The sequence below is a fragment of the Balaenoptera musculus genome, chromosome 2 (assembly GCF_009873245.2).
Source record: "Balaenoptera musculus isolate JJ_BM4_2016_0621 chromosome 2, mBalMus1.pri.v3, whole genome shotgun sequence".
NCBI lineage: Eukaryota > Metazoa > Chordata > Mammalia > Artiodactyla > Balaenopteridae > Balaenoptera > Balaenoptera musculus.
Window position 1 is genome coordinate 29,671,899 of NC_045786.1, and position 16,637 is coordinate 29,688,535.

General features: G+C 38.3%; 1 protein-coding gene across 5 annotated transcripts in view; it reads left to right on the plus strand.

Moving 5' to 3' along the window:
- The window catches only part of DIP2C (disco interacting protein 2 homolog C), a 364,898-nt gene that overhangs the window by 190,896 nt on the left and 157,365 nt on the right, over positions 1 to 16,637 (plus strand). The window lies entirely within an intron of this gene.

Below are 16,637 nucleotides of genomic sequence, written 5' to 3' on the forward strand. Positions count from 1 at the left end.
GTGTGCCTGACTGCCTGGCCCTGCTCTCCTTTCTGGAAGGGAAGAAGGGGTAAGACAGATTTTATGGCATCAGGAATCTTCATCTGCGGAAGCAAGAAGAATGGTCTTGAGAAACTAGGAAGAAGCCCAGTGCAGCTTCATTGCTGCCCCTGCCTTCTTGGCCTCCTCAGGCCTGGTGCCTGGGACAGTATGTGGGGGTGGAGTGAGGGCAGGCGTTTGTTCCCAAATCCACCTTCTGTTTTTTAACAGGTATTTTAACTCCTAGCACATACCAAGAGCCCATTGTACTCATTCGGGCATCTCAAAGGCCCCTTTCAAATAATTAGGAGGGTAGCACACACATATGTGCTGTCGACTTGCTATGGAATGTTTCCATTTATTCCTTTGTCTTGAGTGTGTTGTTCATTTTATATATCACACACACACGTAGACACACACAGGTAGATACACATACATAGTCACACATACAGGAGACATACAGGTAGATAGCCACATGTAGACACACACATAGATATATATGTAGACATGCACTTAGACACACAGGTAGATACATGTTTACTATCATCCATATCTTCAGTTCTCAAAGAAACTAGTCAAGTTCTTATTTCCATTCTATAGATGAGAAAATTGAAGTTCAGTGATTGTTAATGATAACTAACTCACCAAATTAAGATGCAAATCTAGCTTTGTCTGGCCCTGTAATCTGACTTATTACCAGATAGAAGATTATATCTCCTGTCCATTTCTAACCTGTAATTTTTTGTGTTAATTTTTTTTATTTAGATGGAAATTAAATCATAGTACAATCTATGTCCTACATTATATGTCTTTCCTAACGATGAGGGTGGAGGATGATATACTGTATAAACTTTATACGGCCTTTGATAAGGTATATTGTCTTGTTCAAATCCTCCTAGTTATTTTGGGTAATCAGTAGGACAGGTGGTGGTGGTGTCACTGTTTTTCTTTTCAAGTAAAAGTCTGAGAGAGGTGAACACAGTACAGTAGGAGGTGGTGATCTCTGGGCCTCAGGTGCGTCTCCGCTCACCTGTGCACACTACCACCCCTCTTTGTGGGCAGAGGGGAAGACTCGATGGAGGGGTGGTGCTGAGGAGAAGAATGGAGGGCGATGTCAGGGGATTGACTGTCACCAGTCCATAGGGACATGGCCAGCACAGCCCTCTGCAGAGGAAACCAGACCCCATCCTGTCCAGCCCCTACCTCAGGCTCTACTTTAAATCACTTAGTTTCTCGAGAGTATCATCGTGAGGCAGGGGAAGCTCCGGTTCGCATTAGTCCTTCCCAATTAGAACTCCAGACTCGGAACTCTCCCCACTTTGGGGGACGCTGCAGAGAATTCCAGCAGCTCCTGTCCTTGCGACTTTGTTTCCTATGGGCATCTCTCCAGGCACCCTTGTCCCACTTCCTCTACTTCTTTCTTGTCCCCTTCACTCGGTTGCCCTCAGAGGCTGTCCTCAACATAACGGCGCCCTGAGTTCTAAACGCACGTTCGCTGGCGACACTCCTCTGCTCAAGAATTCCAGCAGCTCCTGTTGCTCTCAGAGTAAGAGTCGTGTGGCAGCAGTGACCCACCACGTGCACAGTCTGGCCTCCTGTCACTCCACACTCTTGTCTTGCACGTCGCCCTCCTCTGCAGCCACACTGGTTCCGTGGGTATTCCCTGTTTTTGTGAGGCATTCTCTGACCACCCAATTAAAATGGTAAAGCACCATGCCATCTCATACACAGTCCCTTCCCTTTTCATCCTGATTTGTTTACATCCACTGCATCTGTTACCCCTGGCATGCTATCAGTTATCTGTCTGTCCATCTACCTATCTGTCAGTCATCTCGCTATCTATCTGTATCAGTAATCTATCATCTGCCTATCTACCTGCCTATATCAATCATCTGTCTGTCTAGTTAGCTGTTTATTGATCATCTGTCTACCAACTTGTCTATCAGTCAACCATCTATTAGCTATCTATCATCTACCAATAATCTGTCTATCTGTATACACCATCTGTTTATCTACCTACCATCTGTCATCTGTCTACCCACATCTCTCTCCATCTGTCAGTTATCTCTCTACCTACCATAAGAATGTATGGTCCACCAGGGCAAAGATCTTTGCTTTGTTCATTTGTGTATGCCAGGCACCTAAAATATTGCCTAGTTAATGGTTTTTGAAGGAAAGAAGGGTGATGAAGGGAGCAGAGCACATTTGGGGAAAAGCAAGAAATTAGGTAGGAGGGGCCAGATTTTAAGGTATTTTGTATATGTGCTCAAGCATTTGGACTTTATCCTGAAGATGCTAGGGTACCATTTGAAGATTTTAGGCAAAGTCATGTTTGGAGTAGTTGTGGGGTTTGAAGAGTACTTTGGTAGCATTGTGGAGTACGGATTAGAAGTGGAGTATTTGGAAAGACCCTGAGTACCTGAGATACTTGTTTAGATCAGTCTGTGCCAGTGAGACTTGAGATGTGTTTAGAAGATAGTAGCTTGAGGACGTGAAGGCTGAGTTAAGGCAGGGTGTGTGAGAGACGGGATTGGGGGTGACCCCAAGATGTCTGGGTTGTACAGTTGTAAAGATGATGGTCTCTGGGTCTGCCTTTAGAGAATTAAGTTTTTCATTCGTAGGTTAAAGATGGTGGAATTCGCCTCAGCTATTCACTTACTATGTAGAGAATACATGAAAAATTGTGCAGACATTCCTTGAAGTGTCATGTAAGATGTGAAAAATATTATGCCATATATACTGTTTTAATTTTTTTTAAATTTACACTCCTCTCAATTTTGAATAAATAATGACTGCTTAATTTACATAAGGAGCAAACATATCCAGAGGATCTTTCCATATGCTTTTGAAAGCTCAGTTGGGTTCTCGTTTTCTATAACTGACACGGAGCACCACCCCTCGTATAGGATGGCATGCGCCCTAGAGGAAAGCTAAGGAGGGCCTTTGGGTCATTCCCAGGGCTCATTTGGTAGTCTCATTCGCCACGTTGTTATCTGCTATTTCCTGTTTTTAAATACTCTAGTCAGTTTTCTTAATTTAGAAATTTCACTGATATACTATATGTTACTTTCTCTTGGAGTTTATGCTCATATATTTTTTAAAATGTGGTTATGAAATCTTAAAAGCTTGTTTTGGTCAGTTGCCAGTGTCCATGTTTCAGGATTTTCTGGTTTATTTTCTCCTGAGCCAGCACAGAAGATTTAAGACATTTAAGAGAAAAAGTTTTGTGACTCTCAGGAGATTTTGCTTTCTAAAATTCTTTGACCACTTAATTTGCAGTGGAGTTACTTTGGTTGCTTCAGTGACCAAATATATCAGCCAAGAAGTAATTCAATTATCTTTTAGACAGTTGACCTAATTAACAGTTGATCTACTCAACCATATAGCCACAGATTTAATCTCTCTTGGCTATATGTTCTCATTTCATTTCTAAACCCATGGCCTTACATGGTAATGAACTCCTACTAGAATTCTTTAGAATAGTGTGCACCTCTCTTCTTTTTAAATAATTTTCTTTGGAAACTAAAATTTGATTTGGAAAGTGAATGAATAGGCATTTACTGAATACCTAGAAAATGTCAAACTCTATATTGGGCACTTTATTACTTTCACTTGATAAAGTCTAATTTGAGCTTTAAAAGATTCTAGCTGTTTTTTTTAACACCTTTTTCCCTCAACCAAAAACCCTGGAAAAACCTTGAGACTTGAGTTGTTTGTATTCCAACCAAGACTGATTATGACAAGAATATATTAAAACTAAAATATAACATATGATTTCCTAATATGTTTTAAATGATTGTTTTGTCTATTTATGGGCTTAGGAACAGTTTGAAAAAACCACATCTCATAATTTGTGTGCAGACATGGACAAGAGCAGTTGCCTTCTCAGTGCTGAGGTGTCCTGATCCACCCTTGTGCTTATTCCAGGTAGAATGTCATGGAGCCCTGTCTTCCTCTAGGACGAGGAGCTGAAACAGAGTCCAGGGACCCGAGGGGGATTCAAGACCCTTTCAGGGATGTCTGTGAGGTCAAACCCTTTTCAGAATAACACTAACACATTACTTGCCTTTTTCATTCTCAATATTTTCCTGAATGTACGATGGATTTTTCCAGAGGCTGCCTGACATGTGGTGATGTCATCATTCTGACCACCAGTGGAATCTGTGATTGTGAAATCTTGTGTTTTAAAAAGTCTTTCCGTTTCCTTTCTAAAACAGTAAATATCAAAGTATTAATCCCATAAGTAAAACTTTTAAAGGTTTTCAGCAGTTTTTGAGTTTAAAGTGTTCTTTGGGTCAAAGAGTTTGAGAACCATTGCTATGAGACTTGTAAAAATGGAATTTTTTAAATAAAAAATTGAGACATAGTGTGAACTAGAAACTTCTACTTCTGAACCCATCCGTGAGACTGATTTTATGCTGATGACAAAGTCTGATTCATAGCAATGATCAGTTTCCGGGACTAAGGACTTTATCCTAGTATTCATTCATTCACAAACATGCAAATAGTTTTGTGTACTGAGCATTCTGCTGTGGACTACACGTGAGGCAAAAATACAGAAAGCATGTTTGCTTCCAGAGTTTATTTACCCTATAGTGAGTTCTTCCTTGACTCTGAAGTTTAATTTTCTAGATTGAGAAGTTTTCTCTTTCTCTAGTAAACTTGACAAGATTTACTGATTTTAATGTGGTTCCTATTTCTGTGATGACCTGTGTTCTCTCTGAACAACTAAATGTTTCATTAGTTAATTTATTTTAGTAAAAATCAGGAAATAACATTTTCTTACTTAAATTAGAGTAAAAGAGAAGACTTAAATCAGACTGCATACTAAACTAAATATTCCCAGTGAAGGACAGGCTCAGTCTGTGCAGAGCTGCACCACCCAGCATGGTGGTCAGTATCCACAAGGGACCTTTTAAATTTAAATTAATAAAATTAAATAAAATTTAAAATTCTGTTTTTGTGCTTTACCAGCCACATTTTAAGGCATGTGGCTGCTATACTGGGCAGTGCAGATATGGAAAATCATCCACAGCAGAAAGTTCTCTTTCATAATGCTGTGCTAGGCCCAAGGTTATGTAAGAATGGAGGAGAAGGCAGAAGATGCAGCTGAAGAGAGTTCTTTTTTTTTCTTTTTTTTAAACATCTTTATTGGAGAATAATTGCTTTACAATGGTGTGTTAGTTTCTGCTCTATAACAAAGTGAATTAGCTATACATATACATATATCCCCATATCTCCTCCCTCTTGCGTCTCCCTCCCACCCTCCCTATCCCACCCCTCTAGGTGGTCACAAAGCACCGAGCTGATCTCCCCGTGCTATGCGGCTGCTTCCCACTAGCTATCTGTTTCACATTTGGTAGTGTATATATGTCCATGCCACTCTCTCACTTCGTCCCAGCTTACCCTTACCCCCAACCCCATGTCCTCAAGTCCATTCTCTACATCTGTGTCTTTATTCCTGTCCTGCCCCTAGGTTCTTCAGAACCATTTTTATTTTTTATTTTTTATTAGATTCCATATATATGTGTTAGCATACGGTATTTGTTTTTCTCTTTCTGTCTGACTTCACTCTGTATGACAGACTCTAGGTCCATCCCCCTATCTACAAATAACTCAATTTCGTTTCTTTTTATGGCTGAGTAATATTCCATTGTATATATGTGCCACATCTTCTTTATCCATTCATCTGTTGATGGACACTTAGGTTGCTTCCATGTCCTGGCTATTGTAAATAGAGCTGCAGTGAACATTGGGGTACATGACTCTTTTTGAATTATGGTTTTCTCAGGGTATATGCCCAGTAGTGGGATTGCTGGGTCGTATGGTAGGTTTATTTTTAGTTTTTTAAGGAATGCCCATACTGTTCTCCATAGTGGCTGTATCAATTTACATTCCCACCAACAGTGCAAGAGGGTTCCCTTTTCTCCACACCCTTCCAGCATTTGTTGTTTGTAGATTTTTTGATGATGGCCATTCTGACCGGTGTGAGGTGATACCTCATTGTAGTTTTGATTTGCATTTCTCTAATAATTAGTGATGTTGAGCATCCTTTCATGTGTTTGTTGGCAATCTGTGTATCTTCTTTGGAGAAATGTCTATTTAGGTCTTCTGCCCATTTTGGGATTGGGTTGTTTGTTTTTTTGATATTGGGTTGCATGAGCTGCTTGTAAATTTTGGAGATGAATCCTTTGTGAGTTGCTTCATTTGCAAATATTTTCTCCCATTCTGAGGGCTGTCTTTTTGTCTTGTTTATGGTTTCCTTTGCTGTGCAAAAGCTTTTAAGTTTCATTAGGTCCCATTTGTTTATTTTTGTTTTTATTTCCATTTCTCTAGGAGGTGAGTCAAAAAGGATCTTGCTGTGACTTATGTCATAGAGTGTTCTGCCTATGTTTTCCCTCTAAGAGTTTTATGGTGTCTGGCCTTACATTTAGGTCTCTAATCCATTTTGAGTTTATTTTTGTGTATGGTGTTAGGGAGTATTCTAATTTCATTCTTTTACATGTAGCTGTCCAGTTTTCCCAGCACCACTTATTGAAGAGGCTGTCTTTTCTCCATTGTATATTCTTGCCTCCTTTATCAAAGATAAGGTGACCATATGTGCATGGGTTTATCTCTGGGCTTTCTATCCTGTTCCATTGATCTGTATTTCTGTTTTTGTGCCAGTACCATACTCTCTTGATTACTGTAGCTTTGTAATATAGCAGCTGAAGACAGTTCTTAAAGGCCTGTTCGTCCAGAACTAATCATGCTTGATAGCTGTGCCTAGTCATTTAAACAGAAAATGACACAGTCAGATTTGCATTTTAGAAATATTAGTGTAGCTGGAATGTATAGCTAGTTGGGTTGGATGGGTTCCTGGTTGAAGCAGGGACATGTTAAGAGGATGTTGTATTTCAGGTAAAAAAAGTGAATCAATTTGTGGGATGTACCAAAATAGTACTTAGAAAGAAATTGATGCAGTAGTTACAAATTTAAAACTACTTATATTAGGTAAGAAGAGATCCTAGAAATTGAAGACATAAGGATTTAACTTTAGAAGTTAGAAAAGGAAAATTGAATGAGTTCACAAAAAGAAGAAATGAGAAAACAATGAAGAGAATAAAATGGAATAGAGGATATAGACTTGGTTTCCACCCTGGCATGTAGTAGAAGCACAGAAGTCATCATACACATCCTCACAAGAAAAAGCTTTACATATGGAAAATCAGCAACCCTTCTTTGAACCATCAAAGAACTGAGGTCACTGGGCAAGCTGCTGCCCCAGAATTGGAGATGGATAATGGAAACTCTGAGAGAAAGTCTCAAGACAGTGCTAGAAATCAAAAACACTGTAGCAGAAATGAAGAATGAACTGATTGATAGACTGAAGGTAGATAGGTCAGAAACTCAGATCTACATAAAGAAAGGAAGAATGTTAGAGAAGGAATAGATGATAAAATAAAATCTTTTGGTTTTCGCATTCTTAATTGCTCTTACAGATAAACATTTGTTCAAAGTAATAATAGGAACAATGTATTGGGTGATTATAGCCTGTGGATTAGTGAATGAATGACAGCAGTGTTACAGGAGGGAGGAATTGGGAATACTCTGTTATAAGGTATTCATACTACCCTTGAGGTGGTATAGTGTTATTTGAAAGTGGACTTGGATTAATTATGAATGTATATTGTGAACTTAAGGACAACCACTAAGAACAGTTTAAAAATCAAGTATAGGGGCTTCCCTGGTGGTGCAGTGGTTGAGAATCCGCCTACCAATGCAGGGGACACGGGTTCGAGCCCTGGTCTGGGAAGATCCCACATGTCGTGGAGCAGCTGGGCCCGTGAGCCACAACTACTGAGCCTTCGCGTCTGGAGCCTATGCTCCGCAACAAGAGAGGCCGCGATAGTGAGAGGCCCGCGCTTGCTGCAACTAGAGAAAGCCCTCGCACAGAAACGAAGACCCAACACAGCCAAAAATAAAATAAATAAATAAATTTTTTTAAAAAATCAAGTATAATTGATATGCCAAGAGAGAAGAAAAAATGGGATTCTATAAAATTTTCAATTAAAACTAGAAAAGACAGAAAAAGAGTGGAAGACCAAGAAACAAAGTTCAAATGCAACGAACAGAAAACAGTAACACACATGGGTAAATAGTAATCCAAATATATCAATAATGACTTTGAATGTAAGTAGTCTAAGTGCACCAATGAAAAGATGGAGACTGTCAGTGGGTAGAAAGCACAGCCCACTATATGTTGTCTACAGGAAACCCCCTTTAAATATAAAGACACAGATGGAGACAGATACACAGTACTAACACTGATCTAAAACCATGAGTAGCTATATTAATTTCATGTGGCGCCAACTTCAGAACAAGGAAAGTTATCAGAGATAAAGAGGAACATTATATAATGAAAAAGGGGTCAGTTCTTTAAGAAGATACAACAACCCTTAATGTGTACATGCCCAACAACAAAACATCGAAACACGTGAGACAAGAGCAAATAAAACAGCAAGAATAAATGGACAAATCCACTGTTACAGTGGGAAACTTTAACACCTCTGTCAGTAATTGACAGATCCAGCAAGGACATCAATCAACTGGACTTAACTGACATTTATAGATGACTGCCTCCAACAACAGCAGAATACACAGTCTCAAGCTAAATACACCAAGATAGAACACATTCGGGGCCATAAAACACCTTGTAACAATGAAAGCAGTAGGAATCAAACAAAGTATGCTCTCAGACCACAATGGAATTAAACTAGAAATCAGTAACAGGAAGGTAGCTGGAAAACCCCCACATACTCGGAGATTAAATAGCACACTTCTAAAAAACACATGGGTCAAAGAAGAAATCTAAGCAAAATTTAAAAAATATTTTGAACTGAAAAGAAAATGAAAATACAGGGATCAAAATTTGTGGGATGTAGCAAAAGCAGTGCTTAGAGGCATATGTATAGCATTGAATGTGTATAGTAGAAAAGAAGAAGGATCTAAAAACAGTAATCTAAGCTTCAACCTTAGGAAACTAAGAAAAGGAGCAAAGTTAATCCAAAGAAGAAGGAAATAAATAAAAGGAGAAATAATGAAATTGAAAATGAGAAATCAATAGAAAAAAATCAAGCCTAAATCTGGTTCTTTGCAAAGATCAATAAAATTGATAATCTTCTAGCCAGGTTAAGAAAAAAATAGAGAACACACAAATTACTAATATTAGAAATGAAAAAGTGACCATCACTATTGATCCCATAGACAATAAAAGGATAATAAGGGAGTATTACAAACAACTCTGTGCCTACAGATTTGAAAACCTAGATGAAAATGACCCACTCCTTGAAAGACACAATCGGCCAAAACTTACCCAAGAAGAAATAGATGATCTGAATAGGCCTGTGTCTATTAAAAACACTGAAACAACGCTAACCTTCCAAAACACCAGGCCCAGGTGGGTTCACTGGTGAACCTACCAAACATTTATGGAAGAAATTATACCTATTTTCTATATCCTCTTTCTGCAGATAAAAGCAGAGGGAATACTTCCTAATTCGTTCTATGTGGCAAGCATTAATCTAATACCAAAACTAAACAAAGACATTACAAGAAAGGAAATCTACGGACTAGTACCTCTCATGAACATAGATGCAAAATTCCTCAACAAAATATTAGCAAGTGAAATCCAGTAATGGATAGAAATATTATATGACACATCCACATGGGATTTATTCCAGGTATGCAAGGCTAGTTTAACATTTGAAAATCAATTAATGTAATCTATCATATCAACAGGCTAAAGAAAAAAAAACCACATGACCCTGTCAATAGATGCAGAAAAAGCATTTCACAAAATCCAATACCCACTTTTGACAAAAATTCTCAGCAAACTAGGAGTAGGGGAGAACATCCTCAATTTGATAAAGAACATCTATGGAAAAAAACCTACAGTTAACATAATATTTAGTGGTGAGATTTCCCACTAAGATCAAGAACATGGCAAAAATGTCCCCTCTCATCATTACTTTTCAACATCATACTGAAAGTCTTGGCTAATGGAATAGGACAAGTAAAGGAAATTAAAAGTATACATACTGGGGGTGATGTGATTGTCTATGTAGAAAATCCCAAAGAATCAAGAAAAAATCTGGAACTAATAAGTGGTTATAGCAAGGTTGTGGAATATAAGGTTAATATTAAAAAAGCCACTTTCTAGGGACTTCCTTGGTGGCGCAGTGGTTAAGAAACCGCCTGCCAATGCAGGGGACACAGGTTTGATCCCTGGTCCGGGAAGATCCCACATGCCGCAGAGCAAATAAGCCCGTGTGCCACAACTACTGAGCCTGCGCTCTAGAGCCTGCAAGCCATAACTACTGAAGCCTGCGCGCCTAGATCCTGTGCTCCGCAACAAGAGAAGCCATGCAATGAGAAGCCCACGCACCACAATGAAGGGTAGCCCCTGCTCACCGCAACTAGAGAAAGCCCACACGCGGCAACGAAGACCCAATGCAGCCAAAAATAAATAAATTTATTTTTTTAAAAAGCCGCTTCCTTATATACCAGCAATAAACAATTGAAATTTGAAATTAAAAACACAAGCTCATTAAACTATAATTCAAAAGAATACATGCACCACCCCTATGTTCATAGCAGCACTATTTACAATAGCCAAGACATGGAAACAACCTAAATGTCCATCAACAGATGAATGGATAAAGAAGATGTAGTGTATATATACAATGGAATACTACTCAGCCATAAAAAGAATGAAATAATGTCATTTGCAGCTACATGGATGGACCTAGAGATTATCATACTAAGCAAAGTAAGTCAGAAAGAGAAAGACAAATACCATATGGTGTCACTTATATGTGGAATCTAAAATATGACACATATGAACTTATCTATGACACAGACATAGCAGATTTGTGGTTGCCCGGGGGAGGTGGGGTGGGGGAGGATGGATTGGGAGTTTGGGATTAACAGATGCAAAGTAGTATATAGAGAATGGATAAACAACAAGGTCCTACTGTATAACACAAGGAACTGTATTCAATATTCTGTAATAAACCATAATGGAAAAGACTATGAAAAAGCATACACACATATATATATCTGAATCACTTTTCTGTACACTGGAAACTAATGCAGTATTATAAATCAACTATGCTTCAATAAAAAACCAAACAAAAAACCAAAACAATGTTTTTTACATTAGCACCAAAAACATGAAATACTTAGGTAGAGCTCTAAAAAATGTGCAAAGCCTATATGAAGGAAACTATAAAAGTGATGAAATCAATCATAAGATCTAAATAAATGGATAGGAAGACTCAATATTGTCAAGATGTCAGGTCTTCCCAATTTGATCTATAAATTCAGTACAATCCCAGTCAAAATCCCAGCAAATTATATTGTGAATATCAACAAACTGATTTTAAAGTTGATATGAAAAGGTAAAAGACCCAAAATAGCCAACATGATATAGAAGAACAAAGTCAGAGGACTGATACCACTTGATTTCAAGACCTGCTATAAACTAGTAATAGTCAAGACTGTGAGGTATTGGTGAAAGAAAGGACATGTAGGTCAATGGATCATATTTTAGACAGCCCAGAAATAGCCTGACATAAATACAGTTAACCAATATGTGACAATCTTTTCAACACATAGCACTGGAACAACTGGACTTTGACATGTTAAAAATGAACCTAGACACAGATCTTACAGCTTTCACAAAAATTAACTCAAAATGGATCATAGACATAAATGTAAAACAAAAAGCTATAAAATTCCTGGAAGATAATATAGGTTACCTTGGGTTCGGTGATGACTTTATGATACAACATCAAAAGTGCGGTCCATGGAAGAAATATTGGTAAGTTGAACTTCATTAAAATTAGAAACTTCTGCTCTAAAAAAGACATAGTTAAGAGAATGAGAAACAAACCACAGATTGGGAGAAAAAGCTTTGCAAAACACATATCTGATAAAGGACTGGTATCCAAAATATACAAAGAACTCTTAAACTCAAGAGTAAGAAAACAAGCAACCCAGTTAAGAAGTGGACAAAAGATCTAAGTAGATACCACACCAAAGAAGGTACACAGATGAAAAGTAAGCATAGGAAAATATACTCAACATACATCATCAGGAAATCACAAATTAAAACAATAAGATACTACTGTTAGAGTAGCCAAAATCCAGAGTGCTGGCAAAACCAAATGCTGCCAAGGATGTGGAGCAACAGGAATTCTTACTCATTGTAGGCAAGAATGCAAAATGGTGCAGCCACTTAGGAAGACAGCTTGGTGGTTTCTTAAAAGATAAACGTACTCTTACCGTATGATCCAGCAGTTACACTCTTTGGTATTTACCCGAATAAGTTGAAAATATATCCATACAAAAACCTGCATGCAAATGTTTATAGCAGCTTTGTTCATAATTGCAAAAACTTGGAAGCAACCAGGATGTCCTTTAACAGGTGAATGGATAAACGAATTGTGGTACATCCAGACGGTGGAATATTATTCAGCACTAAAAAGAAATGAGCTTTCAAACCTAGAAAAAGACATGGAGAAACTGTAAATACATATTACAGAGTGTAAGAAGCCAAACTTCTTGAAAAGACTACATTCTTTATGATTTCACCTGTCTGATGTTCTGGAAAAGACAAAACCATGAAGACAGTATAAAGATCAGTGATTGCCAGGTACCCAGGGGGAGGGAGGGATGAATAAGTGGAGCCCAGAGGATTTTTAGGGCAGTGCCTCTATTCAGTATGATAGTGTAATGGTGGCTACATGTCATTATACATTTGTCAAACCCCATAGAATGTAAAACACTAAGATTAAACCCTAATGAAAACTGTGGTCTTTAGTTAATAATGTATCAATATTGCTTCCTCAGCTATAACAAATATACTACACTAATGCAAGATTTTAATAATAGGAGAAACTGTGTGTGTGCACGCGCACGCATGTGTGCTCACGCCTGTGCCTATGCGTGTAGGGGAGAGGATATATGGATGGGAGCATGGTTCCACTCAGTTTTTCTGTAAACCTAAAATTGCCTTAAAAAATAAAGTCTGTTAATTAAAAAAAGAAATAAAGGACAATGATAAAATTTAGAAGACAACAAAGATGATTCTTAGAATATACAGGTAACATTGAAAAACCTCCAGTGAGAATGATAAAGCAGAGAGAAGACAGAAATAAATGATATAAGGAATTTAAAATGGGACATTACTACAGATACACCAGAAGAAAAAAGATAATTGGAATACTGTGAATAACCATATGACGATAAATTTGAAAACTTAATTAAATGGATAAATTCCTAGTTTAAAAACTTAAGGAAAAATGGAAACCTTAAGTAATCCTATGACCAATAAATAAATGGAAACGGTAGCTAAAAATCTTCTCACAAAAAATATACCAGGCTCCGAAGGTTTTTATATTATGTTACACCCAGTGTTCAAGAGATGAACCAGTTTGATTCTAAACAAACAATTTCAGAGAATGGAAAAAGAAAAAGCCTTCTCTGTTCATGTTCATTCTAGGACAGAGGCCTGTGTCAGTAACGGAAAAGGACAGTGATGAGAAAGGAAAACTACAGGACATTATCTACAGAGAAACCCCCAACTAATCTATAGATTAATTACTAGAAATAATGAGGATTTAGCATAATGTCTGGATATAATATGAACAGACAAAAATTAATAATATTTCTATACACTGGCAACAAATGTAAAACTGTAATTTAAATTTTTATGTACAGTAGCAGTAAACTTTATGAGGAACCTGATGAAAAATCAAAACATGGGCCAGACTTCCATGGTAAAAATTGTGAAATTTTATATGAAAGACATTAATGCCAAAATGAATAGACACCCTGTGATAATGGATCCTGCAGAGATATCAGCTCTCTTAATTTATATTTAATTCTAATAAAAGTCCCCACAGGATCCTCTGTGGAACTTAAACTGATTGTAGAATTTATGTGGAAGAGCCAAGGGCTAAGAACAGGCAAGATGAAATAAAGAACTGCAGAGGCACTGTGGGTGAATCTCAAAGTATCGTGCTGATAGAAAGAAGCTTGGCAAAAGAGATTGATGTTACAATATATTTGTATGAAGTTCTAGAAAATGCATAATAGTAGCAACAGCTAGCACGCTGGTACTTAATTGTGGCCTCCTCCAAGACGCACAGTGAAACCTCAACAGCCTTGATTCTAGCAGCAGTCAGCATTTATCCAGCACTTCCTTTGAACCAGACACTGCTCTAAACACTTTTTAACTCATGTAATTATTTCTCTATCACATGTTTCAAGAGTGTCTCACTAGCTCGTTTCATGGTGAAGAGTCATTGCCTTTGTTTTTCTAACTTTTGGTGTGCTTCCTGTGTACTTAGTTTATAGCTGTTATAAAATTTTATCCTCCTTATTGCCCATTAAGGACAAAAGCATTAGTTAAAAGTCGTGGTTAAAAATGGGCTGAGTTTATGATGAAAAAAAAGTGAAGATAATTTATGCCTAGAGCAGAGCCTGGCACAGCAAAGGCATCAATCCGCATTCACTCAGTTGTCGAAGAGCGACATTCTTCATTCTTCATTGGAAACAGTTCTGAAGGCCAAAGACCCAGCAGGTGGAGTGGAGTGCAAGAGGTGGAGTGTCTGTGTAGCCTCAATGTAAAGAGAGAGAGGAAGAGCACTGGTTGAGGAAGTGCATGGGACCCGTGTACACGTCCTGAGAGAGCCTCTGCATCTGACGTGACTCAGGAGGGCCAGGAACCAGTGAAAGGATTTAAGGAACAAGCAAGGTCAGTTGCTGTGCAGATGAATCTCTGTCACACGTCCTTGTTGATTGGACAGGCTTGAGTACCCACTGTTCTTCTAGGTCCTCTCTGCATGTCACTTCCTGCCCAGGCCTCTCCTGGCGGCCTGGGCCAGATGCCCATCTTCTGCACTCGCAGGTCCCACACTCCTCACACGTCGTATCCATCCCATCCTCCTGTCTGGTTGGTTTACTGGTCTCCATCCCCAAACAGCCTTCTGTGAGAGCAGGGACTAGGTACACAGTAGGTGCTCAATGAATAATTGAACGCATGAGTGCAGTGGTCAGTACATGCCCCTCTGTACATTCATGTACCTACATGTTTTTCCTGAGGACTGAGAAATGGAGGGAATGGAACTGAAGCAGCAAGTAGGTGGAACCAAATAGTGGCCCTGGCTCCACTTCTCGCCAAAGACAGTGCTCCCTGGAAACACACTTTCTTACCTACCATTCCTTTTCTTGTTGCCTCCGCTCTGCTCACCATTTTTACACACTCCCTGCCCCTGCACATTTTTTTTTATTCAGTAGTTGCACTTTTATTACAAACAGTAACAAATTATTACTGAAAATAGTGTTTTCCCAAAAGATTGCATCAGTTAATCCTCTACCTATTTTATATAGGTTCTCTTTAACTTTTTTTTTCTCAAAATCTTGGCTTTTATTGTCAAGTACATGATAGTCAATTATTTTTTCTTACTATCTGTTTTATACATATTAGGGTATACATGTCAATCCCAATCTCCCAATTCATCCCACCACCACCACCCCCCACCGCTTTCCACCCTTGGTGTCCATACGTTTATTCTCTATATCTGTGTCTCTATTTCTGCCTTGCAAACTGGTTCACCTGTACCATTTTTCTAGATTCCACATATATGCGTTAATATACGATATTTGTTTTTCTCTTTCTGACTTACTTCACTCTGTATGACAGTCTCTAGGTCCATCCAAGTCTCTACAAAGGACCCAGTTTTGTTCCTTTTTATGGCTGAGTAATATTCCATTGTATATATGTACCACATCTTCTTTATCCATTCGTCTGTCGATGGGCATTTAGGTTGCTTCCATGACCTGGCTATTGTAAATAGTGCTGTAGTGAACATTGGGCATGTGTCTTTTTGAATTATGGTTTACTTTGGGTATATTCCCAGTAGTAGGATTGCTGGGTTATATGGTAATTCTATTTTTAGTTTTTTTAAGGAACTTCCATACTGTCCTCCATAGTGGCTGTATCAATTTACAGTCCCACCAGCAGTGCAAGAGGGTTCCCTTTTCTCCACACCCTCTCCAGCATTTGTTGTTTCTAGATTTTCTGATGATGCCCATTCTAACCAGTTGGAGGTGATACCTCATTGTAGTTTTGATTTGCATTCCTCTAATAATTAGTGATGTTGAGCAGCTTTTCATGTGCTTCTTGGCCATCTGTATGTCTTCTTTGGAGAAATGTCTATTTAGGTCTTCTGCCCATTTTTGGATTGGGTTGTTTGTTTTTTTAATACTGAGCTGCATGAGCTGTTTATATATTTTGGAGATTAATCCTTTGTCCATTGATTCATTTGCAAATATTTTCTCCCAGTCTGAGGGTTGTCTGTTCGTCTTGTTTATAGTTTCCTTTGCTGTGCAAAAGCCTTTAAGTTTCATTAGGTCCCATTTGTTTATTTTTGTTTTTATTTCCATTACTCTAGGAGGTGGGTCAAAAAGATCTTGCTGTGATTTACATTAAAGAGTGTTCTTCCTATGTTTTCCTTTAAGAGTTTTATAGTGTCCAGTCTTACATGTAGGTCTTTTATCCATTTTGAGTT